Raw genomic sequence first — 7,126 nt, 5'->3', positions numbered from 1 at the left:
TCGCGGCTCCAACGATGTGAGTGTTCGGAGCCACGATGATGTCACTCCCGCGCATGTGCAAGCGAGTCTTCTTCCTGGAAGGTCCAGCAGCGTCTGCCGGAACTTCAGTCGGGCATTCACCGCGCATGCGCCGCTGACGTCAGCGTCTGCATGCAAAGTGAATATCTCCTAAACCGTACAGGTTTAGGAGATATTCATTTTATCTACAGGTAAACCTTATTATAGGCTTACCTGTAGGTAAATAAAAAAAAAATGGGTATACAACCACTTTAATAGTGGCAGCAGTTGGGCAGAACTTGGAATGTTGGCAGGGATGTTCAGTTAGTAAGCTATATATAGGATTCAGCAGGTGTTTCAGCTTGATCGCAACTACAGTATACTGAAATATCAGCTTTAGATGCAATTAGCTTTTAGTAAGGAAGAACTGTAAGGAAACAGGTTACACTGCATTTGTGATACATATTATAGAGATGAGACAGCACTGTAATTCAGTTTCAGGTGTAGTGACCTAGATTTATCTTAATTAGGGAACAGTGATACCAAAAATACTGACGGGCTTGTAAACATGAAAACAGCAGGCTGACACTGATGATGCAATATCTGTCAGCACAGACATCCATCCAGTGAATATTTGTATGTTGATATATATTATATAATACCATTCTGACTTATTAAAAGCAGAATTTTATTTACATACCTCCCAACTTTTTGAGATGAGAACGAGGGACACTTATTACCAAAAGTATGTAGGCATGGGACACACCCCCTGTCATACTCCCTTAATGGAGAATTAGGGCTGCCATTAGGGGGGTACAGGCAGCACCCCCCCCCCCCAGTTCTCAACTTGCTGCAGGAGAGGGAAGAGGAGGTGAGATGACACTTTGACTTTGAATTAAAAAAATATATATAAAAAAATAGGGATAATTGTAGACACGCACACACACTTGCTCAGGTTGAACTCGATGGACTGGTGTCTTTATTCAACCTTACTAACTATGTAAGTTATAACTTTTCTTTTTTTTTTTTTTTTTTTTTTTTTTTTTTTTAGCCTACAGCTTCTTGCATTCCAAGACTGTTTCCCATCTAAGTACTAACCAGGCCTGACCCTGCTTAGCCTCCGTGATCAGACGAGATCGGGCGTGTTCAGGGTGATGTGGTCGTAGGCAAACGAATTCTTTTTATTCATTTATAAAGTAATCGTAACAATACACCAAAATCAGAAACCCAAACAACCTTCATAAAATAGGCAAAAGAAAAAAAAAAAACAATAGAAAACCATATGGGTTTCATAGACATCATAAATTAGATTGTGCTTATGACTTTCCTTTGGTACCTTGAAAGTCCCTTAACGACTTCAAGACATTTTCACCCCCTTCCTGCCCACGCCATTTTTCAGCTTTCAGCGCTGTCGCACTTTGAATGAAAATTGAACGGTCATGCAACACTGTACCCAAATACATTTTTAATAATTTTCTTCACACAAATAGAGCTTTATTTTGGTGGTATTTAATCACTGCTAGTTTTTTATTTTTTACAAAAAAAAAGAAAAAAGACCGAAAATTTTGAAGCAAAAAAAAGTTTTTGTTAGTTTCTGTCAGTAATTTTTCTCCTTCACTGATGTGTGATGATGAGGCTGCACTGATGGGCACTGATAGGCTGCACTGATGAGGAGGCACTAATATGCCGAACTGATAGGCACTGATAGGTGGCACTGATGAGCACTGATAAATGGCACTGATGAGCACTGATAGGCGGCACTGGTGGGCACTGATAGGTGGCATGGATAGGGGGCACTGATGGACACTGATGCGCAGCACTGATGGGGCCCTCCCTATTCATGTGCCCAGCCCCTTTCAGGATGCCGGACACATGAATTACTATGGCGGGGATAGGCAGGGGGTGTGTATTTTGAAGCACGTGATTAGAGCCAGAGGCTCTAATAGACTTCAAAATTGGGTGGGCTCGGGGAGGGGGGAAAGCACTGCGTCCCGATCCCACCCTGTTGTGTGGCATAGCGAATTAATTTTCGCTATTTTCACACTAACGTTCCTCCCTGCCAATCAGCACGCAGGTCAGTGAGACCTGTCTCCCGATTGGCCAAAGCATTAGGCAATCCTATTGGATGCCTAACGCTTTGGCAGAAGAGGAGACGACAGGACACAGGAGCCGCAGAGGCCACCTCCCTTCGAGGAGGAGAGCCGCCGAAGAAGAGAAGAGAGCCGCCGAGGTGGAGAGCCGCTGCTTCCCGCCGAGGAGGATAGCCCTGTCACTCCAGAAGAGGAGCGGTTAGTGCCACCGGACCGACCTGGGGGGGGTTAGTGAAGTGACAGTCAAGCCTGGCTGCATTTGATGGGCACAAGTGGCTGCATTTGATGGGGCACAAGTGGCTGCATTTGATGGGCACAAGTGGCTGCATTTGATGGGGCACAAGTGGCTGCATTTGATGGGGCACAAGTGGCTGCATTTGATGGGGCACAAGTGGCTGCATTTGACGGGCACAAGTGGCTGCATTTGACGGGCACAAGTGGCTGCATTTGACGGGCACAAATAGCTGCATTTGATGGGCACAAGTGGCTGCATTTGATGGGCACAAGTGGCTGCATTAGACAGGCACAAGTGGCTGCATTTAATGGGCACAAATGGCTGCATATGATGGGCACAAGTGGCTGCATTTTATTGGCACAAGTGGCTGCGTATGATGGGCACAAGTGGCTGCGTATGATGGGCACAAGTGGCTGCATATGATGGGCACAAGTGGCTGCGTATGATGGGCACAAGTGGCTGTGCATGATGGGCACAAGTGGCTGCGTTTGATGGGCACCGTGGCTGCATTTAACGGGCACAATGGCTGCATTTGAAGGGCACAATGAGGCTGCAATTGATGGGGGTTCAGTATTTTTCAGTTTGTTTGTGCCCCCCTAAAAAAATTTTTGAGCACCAGCCGCCACTGCAAAGGCATAATGAGCTAGTATGCAACGCATACTAGCTCATTATGAAATACTTACCTTAGAACGAGGCATCGGTATCTAATCCCGGTCCACGCCGAGGGAGCTTACATTTTGCCCTTGGTGTGTTTTCCGGGTTCGCGGCTCCAACGATGTGAGTGTTCGGAGCCACGATGATGTCACTCCCGCGCATGCGCAAGCGAGTCTTCTTCCTGGAAGGTCCAGCAGCGTCTGCCGGAACTTCAGTCGGGCATTCACCGCGCATGCGCCGCTGACGTCAGCGTCTGCATGCAAAGTGAATATCTCCTAAACCGTACAGGTTTAGGAGATATTCATTTTATCTACAGGTAAACCTTATTATAGGCTTACCTGTAGGTAAATAAAAAAAAAATGGGTATACAACCACTTTAATAGTGGCAGCAGTTGGGCAGAACTTGGAATGTTGGCAGGGATGTTCAGTTAGTAAGCTATATATAGGATTCAGCAGGTGTTTCAGCTTGATCGCAACTACAGTATACTGAAATATCAGCTTTAGATGCAATTAGCTTTTAGTAAGGAAGAACTGTAAGGAAACAGGTTACACTGCATTTGTGATACATATTATAGAGATGAGACAGCACTGTAATTCAGTTTCAGGTGTAGTGACCTAGATTTATCTTAATTAGGGAACAGTGATACCAAAAATACTGACGGGCTTGTAAACATGAAAACAGCAGGCTGACACTGATGATGCAATATCTGTCAGCACAGACATCCATCCAGTGAATATTTGTATGTTGATATATATTATATAATACCATTCTGACTTATTAAAAGCAGAATTTTATTTACATACCTCCCAACTTTTTGAGATGAGAACGAGGGACACTTATTACCAAAAGTATGTAGGCATGGGACACACCCCCTGTCATACTCCCTTAATGGAGAATTAGGGCTGCCATTAGGGGGGTACAGGCAGCACCCCCCCCCCCCGGTTCTCAACTTGCTGCAGGAGAGGGAAGAGGAGGTGAGATGACACTTTGACTTTTTCTCCCCCCCCCCCCCCCCCCCAGTTCTCTGCTCCAGGGGGCCCATGCCTGAAGCTGTGTAAGGGGACCCAAAATTTCTGATGGCAGCCCTGAATGTAAAGTAGTGAGTGTACAGCTTGTGTAACAGTGTAAATGTGCTGTCCCCTCAAAATAACTCAACACACAGCCATTAATGTCTAAACCAGCACTGCCTTAACCCTCTTGGGCATGGAGTTCACCAGAGATTCACAGGTTTCCACTGGAGTCCTCTTCCACTCCTCCATGACGACATCACAGAGCTGGTGGATGTTAGAGACCTTCCATCATCTTTACCCTCAGCTTCTTTAGCAAGGCAATGGTCATCTTGGAGATGTGTTTGGGGTCATTATCATGTTTGAATACTGCCCTGCAGCCCAGTCTCTGAAGGGAGGGGATCATGCTCTGCATCAGTATGTCACAGTACATGTTGACATTCATGGTTCCCTCAATGATCTGTGCCGGCAGCACTCATGCAGCCCCAGACCATGACACCCCCACCACTATTCTTAACTGTAGGCAAGACACACTTGTCTTTGTACTCCTCACCTGGTTGCCGCCACACACGCTAGACACCATCTGAACCAAATAAGTTTATCTTGGTCTCATCAGACCACAGGACATGGTTCCAGTAATCCATGTCCTTAGTCTGCTTGTCTTTAGAAAACTGTTTGCGGGCTTTCTTGTGCATCATCTTTAGAAGAGGCTTTCTTCTGGGACAACAGCCATGCAGACCAATTTGATGCAGTGTGCGGCGTATGGTCTGAGCACTGACAGGCTGACCCCCCACCCCTTCAACCTCTGCAGCAATGCTGGCAGCATTCATACATCTGTTTCCCACAGACAGCCTCTGGATATGATGCTGAGCATGTGCACTCAACTTCTTTGGTCAGCCATGGCGAGGCCTGTTCTGAGTGGAATCTGTCCTGTTAAACTGCTGTATGGTCTTGGCCACCGTGCTGCAGCTCAGTTTCAGGGTCTTGGCAATCTTCTTATAGCCTAGGCCATCTTTATGTAGAGCAACAATTCTTTTTTTCAGATCCTCAGAGAGTTCTTTGCCATGAAGTGCCATATTGAACTTACAGTGACCAGTATGAGAGAGTGAGAGCAATAACACCAAATTTAACACACCTGCTCCCCATTCACACCTGAGACCTTGTAACACTAACGAGTTACATGACACTGGGGAGGGAAAATGGCTAATTGGGCCCAATTTGGACATGTTCACTTAGGGGTGTACTAACTTTTGTTGCCAGCGGTTTAGATATTAATGGCTGTGTTTAGAGTTATTTTGAGAAAATTTACACTGTTATACAAGCTGTACACTCACTACTTTACATTGTAGCAAAGTGTAATTTCTTCAGTGTTATCACAAGAAAAGATAGAATATTTACAAAAATGTGAGGGGTGTAGTCACTTTTGTGAGATACTGTGTATATATATATATATATATATATATTCACAAATACATACATAAACACACACATATTGTCAAAAGTATTGGGCACAAATTGAAACTCTTACGGTTTGACCTCATTATATATGATTTTGGTAAATCTGAAGAAAAAAATCTGCAGAAAATCTAATGGGGCCTTAGTCCATAGGGTTCAATATTGAGTTAGCTCACCCTTTGTAGCTATAACAGCTTCAACTCTTCTGGGAAGGCTGTCCACAAGGTTTAGGAGTGTGTCTATAGGAATGTTTGACCATTCTTCCAGAAGCGCATTTGTGAGGTCAGGCACTGATGTGGAAGAGAAGGCCCGGCTCGCAGTCTCCGCTCTAATTCATCCCAAAGGTGTTCTATTGGGTTGTGGTCAGGACTCTGTGCAGGCCAGTCAAGTTCCTCCACCCCAAACTCACTTATCCATGTCTTTATGGACCTTGCTTTGTGCACTGGTCCAAATCATTTGGTGGAGGGGGGTTATGGTGTGGGGTTGTTTTTCAGGGGTTAGACTTGGCCCCTTGGTTTCAGTGAAGGGAACTCTTTAGGCGTCAGCATACCAAGACATTTTTAACAAATTTCATGCTCCCAACTTTGTGGGAACAGTACGGGGATGGCCCCTTTCCTGTTCCAACATGACTGTGCACCAGTGCACAAAGCAAGGTCCATAAAGACATGGATGAGCGAGTTTGGGGTGGAGGAACTTCACAAGTTTCATCCCCACTCCCTTCCTTTGAATGGACAGTATGAAAAGGGGTAGGCAGCAGACTGATAAGCTAATTTCTCTGACGGTTTTCTCTGTCCTGCTATTAGTATGGACCTTGCACTACAACACTCCTAATTTGCTCCTTGTGCTGTTTATTGCTCCCCCTCCCTGAGCTCTGCTGTACAGAGACTGCAACAGGCTGATGGCAGTCAAGTTGCCAAGCTGACACTTGGGGAGTTGAGTGCGGTCCTAACTGATGATGAGCTGAACATATCTAGGTTCAGTTTGGGGTATGTTCAGTGAACTGTATTGAAGTTAGGATGCGGAATCCAAACCCAGGAAACCACTACTGTAAAAATATCTACTTTGCAGGGCTGCCACGGAAGTATAAATATAAAGGAAAAAATAAAGGAAAATTACATATCTATATGCAAGCAACCACTCAACAAATATTTTAGTTTTTAGAATATTTTAAACACCCAAAACACATATTAAAAACATAAAGACATGGCCCTAGTATAGGTTCTATTTCCTGCTTGGTGGCTTATCATATTGTATTTCTTGTTGCTGACTTCTGCTTGTTCCAACTTTGCTTTTTGGACCACTTCTTTAGATTATGCTGATCCTTGTTGCCGACCCTGCCTGTCCTTGATGCTGCCTTCTGGAATAACCCTGTGGACTTCTGCCTTGGTTTGCTGACTCGGATTGTTGTTAATGGCCCTTTCCTTCTGCCTGGCTCCCTACTTCTTCCACTACTAACTGCTTATTGTTCAAGAGATGCTCTTTGCTTCTGCCTACCAGAGAAAGGTTAAAATACATTCATTAGATTTTACGACACAGGTTGTATAGATGAGCTCCACGCTACGCCGTTGATGGGAAGCCACCAGTAGGATCCACTGCAGGACCTTGGATCTTTATTTGCTTCATATACATGCTGTTACCTTACAGCAGTAAGGTAAGGGGCCATTTCACATTGAGGTGTTACTGCACT

This window comes from Aquarana catesbeiana, linkage group LG03, assembly GCF_042186555.1.
Source record: "Aquarana catesbeiana isolate 2022-GZ linkage group LG03, ASM4218655v1, whole genome shotgun sequence".
NCBI classification, from domain to species: Eukaryota; Metazoa; Chordata; class Amphibia; order Anura; family Ranidae; genus Aquarana; species Aquarana catesbeiana.
The sequence above is the reverse complement of the archived record's forward strand: the minus strand, read 5'-3'. Positions refer to the sequence as shown.